Below are 5,514 nucleotides of genomic sequence, written 5' to 3' on the forward strand. Positions count from 1 at the left end.
TCATCTCGAGTTTGATTCTCCTTAGATAAACACTTTTTAGTGCGAATTTAGTATTTGAATTATATTTGTGAATTATGTATGATTTTACATACAATTACGAGCAAAACAGACTTAGGTTTCTGGACCAGTCTCCAAGCCAACAGCATTATTCTTGGGGTTAAAATATCGGCGTGCTTCAAGTATCGGTTATCGGTTCGCCCCCCCCCCTCCAAATAACATTCCTGGATCCGCGCCTGCCCACCAGTCGACCGAGCAAGTTTTTAGACCGCAGGGGCTATACTCAGTCGAAAGGGGGGTGAAGAGGGCATTTACCAACAGAACGAGAGGCGTAGAGAGTGCCTTGGCTCGGGTGATGGCGTGGAGTTCTTTCGTTGTAACGTTGAGGTATCCAAGGTAAAACGAATACTATAAGGTACGTTGAGCACCCCCCCCCTCCGCGCACCTCCACCGTGACGTCATAGGAAATTCAGATGGGGAGAGAGTGAGAGGTGGAAGAAAATGTATACTATAAAGAAAACCATCTGTATGTATGGTAAACTTTAAAATTACACTGATGTTCACATAATACTGAAATTACGCAGTATCACTTTCTTATCCTCAAATTATCAGTATCTGAGATATGACCGCCAGAAAAGTTATAAAAATGTTTTCCATGCTTTCACATTAGGTGGATTATATTAATATGACGAGTTATTAGATGGGATGACATGTCAATTTATATGTAGACCTTTATCTTCACCAAGCTCAGTTATATTTTAACCGGATTCTTTAGTCTGTTTATTTGCAATTGAAAGAAAATTTCAGGAAATGTTGCTAATGAATAGTTACTTTCAAAATGACGGCTGCATACATATCCATATGACCGAGTATTGTGTGTGCCACATAATTCAATCCATTTCTTTCTAAGTTCTTTATCTTTGGGCAGTGAAAAGAAATGTATATCTTTATCACCTTTCAGTCTAACGGCATCGCACTTCTGCACTATACAAACTGTTGGCATTATTATATGTTATCTATCTGCCTTAGCTACCTCTTTAATCAGAAGATGGAGCTTCGCTCCACACACTGGTGTGTGAGTGACTGACAGCTCTCGACCCGCGGAACCCTGGTCTCGATATTTCCGTTTTTCTTGCTTCCCCACCACGGACCCTTCCAAGTTCTGGAGGACCGTCAAACGACAGCTAGAGGAGTGCTCTGTGCCTCCACCCAAGGTCATCAACCATCTGAACCACTCTGCACACTCCCCCCAACACCAAGCTGACCTTCTGGCGTCAGCATGGAGTGATGTCCTTAAGCCCCATCCTGTGCAAGGACCACATTGCTTTAGCACATTGCACAATGTTAACTCTTTCATGAATAGGTGCAGTGACCTCACTCCCGACGAGACTGTTGATCTCTCTCAGTTAGATGAAGATGATCCTCTTATCCGGCTCCTCGTTTTGGAGGAGGTAAAGGGGGTTATCTCGGCTTTAAAATTCAAATCCCCTGGCCCTTCAGGCATCGATGCACACCTACTCAAACGTATGCCAGACAACATAATCTCACACATGACGACACTATACAGTAGCTCACTAGCCTCAGGGTACTTCCCACAACTTTTTAAGGCCTCCCATACCATTCTTATTCCCAAACCCCAGAAATCCGCCTCCGCCCCCTTTCATACTGGCCGATCTCCCTTCTGGAGTACTTTGGTAAGGTGTTTGAGCACGTCCTCTGCCGCCGCCTGACCGTGTACCTGGAGACGGAGAATGTGCTGAGGGATTGCCAGTTTGGTTTTCGACCGGGGCGCGGTGCAGACGACGTCATTTCCATGATCACTCAATGGGTTCAAAGACCGCCAGACGGTCGCCCTGGTAAGGCTATTTTGGTTTGTAAGGATGTGGAGAAGGCATTCGATACTGTCTGGCATGAGGCCTTAAGTACAAATTGTACCACAATTTCGACTTTGCCCTGCCGTTCAGAAAGTTGCTCTGCAACTACCTGGACGACAGGACAATAAGAATAAAGTGGAGGGGCTGTCTGTCCCAACCTTTTGTGCCGAAGGCTGGAGTACCGCAAGGGTCAGTCCTTGTCCCCACTCTGTACAATCTATACACGAATGACTTATCCACGCAACCAAGCGGACGACACTAATCACATTAGCAGACAAAAAACGCTGCAGGGAGCGTTACATGTAATGCAAAACATCCTAGACGGGGCACACACGTGGGAGCAAAAGTGGCGCATTAAGACCAACGCGTCAAAATACAAAGCTGTATACTTCTCCTGCAAGCAAACCAACAGAACAATCACGAACACTCCAGTGAAAGACCATGCGTGTGTGCTGGGTAGCACACTGGATGGTGGCCTTACCTGGACCCCACACTTCCGCAGACAGGGAGCGAAGGCTAAGGCTGTGCTGGGAAGGCTAAGACGCTTCAAAACTGCAACACTGTCCACCAAACATCGATTGTACCTAGCCCTTGTCAGACCGATACTGTGCCAATCCCCGGGACTGAGCCAGCTGACATATCCCACTAACAACTACGACCATCAGAAGGTTCAGAATGCCGCTGTCAAGTTCATCACAGGTTCGCGATGGAGCGACTTCAGAACCGCTGAATCCCTACACCGCATTTCCAACATCCGTCCACTCAACCAACACAAACACAAACTTCACATGAGACACCTAGAAAAACTGCACGACAGACACAAACACCTAATACAACACATCACACCTAGACCACACCGTACAGACTATCTGTCAGCTGCGCCTCTCCCACGTGCGGTGTACACGATAAATCGTGTATAGCCGCGCATATCAATAATGTATCCCTTCACCAGCTTTGACTGGTGATAATAACAATACTAATAAAATTAATGATAATGATGATAATAATAATAATAATAATAATAATAATAATAATAATAATAATAATAATAATAATAATAATAATAATAATAATAATAATAATAATAATAATAATAATAATAATAATAATAATAATAATAATGATAATAATAATAATAATAATAATAATAATAATAATAATAATAATGATAATAATGATAATGTATATAGCCCATTAATTGTCAGACTGTAAGTACACACGTTTGGAGACAACAACCCTCTATGCGTAGAATACACAAAACCATATCGCAAACAAAAATAACAACTACATACACAAACATCTACATAAACTTTCTCTTCTACTGAAATTATTTTCATTTCGAACTTTCCTACTACATCTTTTCATTTTAGGTTACCTACCGCTAAAATCATTTCCAATTTCTCTATCTTTCCCTATAAACCTCCTACTCTTTTTCTAACTTTGTTGGATGAGGATAAGAAGAATAAATATTCCTATGTAACCTCACGGTTACACATTTAATCCCTGCCTCCAACCCCAAGTCTCCTGCCCACACCTCCAAAGCCACAACACCACGAATAAATATCCCTAATCGCCCGGTGGCAGAAGTCCTCTTTTATACACTACTACTATCTTTTCACTTTCTTACCGACATTCTTCCCCTCCCACAAAAACCGATCCCGCGCGAGCGGGTGGTCTTCTCTTGCAAGTCGCAAGTCGCCTCTCTCCCGGGCTCAACTCCAAGCAGCAATCCTCTCCAAACAGCAGTTCTCTCCAGCAAGACGCCTTGGGACCATTTCTCCCCAGCAGGACACCCCGGGACCAATTCTCACCAGCAGAACGCCTCGGGACCAGTTCTCTCCAGTAAGTCGCCTTATTCCCTCCTGTGGCCTTCGTCCACAGCCACGACGCTTGTATGAGGCCTTCACTCCGGACCTTCTCCCAACGAGACCTCGTCCGTGACCTCTGAGCATAGTAACCATTAAATCTTAGTGTTAGCGATACTGTGAGTCTCATTTTCCCTGGCTTGTCTGAACCGAACCATACCACGACACATTTGTCGGATAGTGATATTAAAATGTACCAGAGAATATGTTAAGAGAGCTTAAAGGATACTTAGGCAGGGACACTAAAAAAAATGCATGAAAACTGATATATCAAAATAAAAACAATCCAAACAGAATGAAAGAATAATTGAAATTGTTAACGAACGGGATGCAGAAAACGGGAAAATGGGTTGGGAGGTAATTAGTCGTCAGCATCATACCTTACCTTACCGTCGTGCCATATCCTCTTGGACTTTGGAAACCATGGAGCGCCACCGTTCATGGTCCCTAGTTACTTGTAACATCTGTGCTTGTTTTCCCGTCGCCCTCATCAGCCCGTCCATATACTTCCCCCTCTGCTCTCCTTCCCTCCACCATTCCCGTCATCACCACCTCTTCCAACCCTTCCCTCTTCATTATATCTCCTTAGAATCGCAACTGTCTTTTCCTTATTGTTGTCATCAATTCCCTATCTGTCTCCATTTCTCTCAATACTTCTTCATTTGTTTTCTTCGCTGCCCATGGTACTCTTATACTCGTCTCCATATCCACATTTCTCCTGCTTGTAAGTTTTCCTGCAATTTTTTGCTGATTGTCCACGCTTCTGAACCATATAATTATGTTGACCCTATAAATGTTTTAACTGTTCTTCTCCTTTTATCTGTAGACATTTTCTTGTTTGTAACCCCTTTCATTTTCTGAAACGTGCTTTTAGCTATCGCTATCCTTGATTTTATTTCTTTTTCACATTACAATCTTCTGTCAATACGCTTCCCAGGTACGAAAATTTTGTTACTTGTTCTATTCTTCTCCCTGCTATTTGTACTTGCACTCTTGGTGTTTACTTACTTTTTATTTCAGCATCATATAAAACAAATAAAAAGTAGGTAAACACCTTTGAGATAATATTAATTAATAGTGCTGAACTATTGTTCTTTGCAAGAACAAACAGAAACTATGCCTGAGAAAACATACACACGTACAAGTATCAAAGCCCAATGTGCGATCATGAAAAATACCTAGAATATCAAACATATGAAGAAATTCGCGTTCATAAAATTATAATTAATATAATCTTTCTGGAGGTAAGAAACATTACTGATGTGGTTTTAAAAGAATGGATTATATAAGCACAACAGCAGCAGTAAGAACAATGGTTGGAAGAGATAAGCCAAATGGGTGTCAATAGAGCACTCCACCTCTAGCTAGTGAACCGAGAGCTAAAGATAAGTGCTTCTGAATAGAAGATGAAATTGATAGTTAGCGAGGGTCTTTTTTGGCACTCAAAATCTCTACAATTTATTCTCATTATATTTATATGAAATTGATAACAGCACACAAACAATTATTTATAGTTTGAAATTATTATAATAAAAGTAGTTATAATTGCAATAAATTAGTATGTTTTGGTTACGAAATAAGCTGTCAACAGTTTACAATCGATAACAATAAAGTTTTCTAAATGTATCCAACTAATATTTGTATATATCTCCTGCCCTTTCGATAATTTTTTAAAACTAAACATATTACATTTATAAAAGAACTCTAAATTCTTATTCTTACCATAAGACATTTTTCTTTTCTTTTTTAAATATGATTTGAGAATGAGAGAGGATTTT

This window comes from Oratosquilla oratoria, chromosome 38, assembly GCF_046742065.1.
Source record: "Oratosquilla oratoria isolate Oo_2021 chromosome 38, ASM4674206v1, whole genome shotgun sequence".
Classification (NCBI taxonomy): Eukaryota; Metazoa; Arthropoda; class Malacostraca; order Stomatopoda; family Squillidae; genus Oratosquilla; species Oratosquilla oratoria.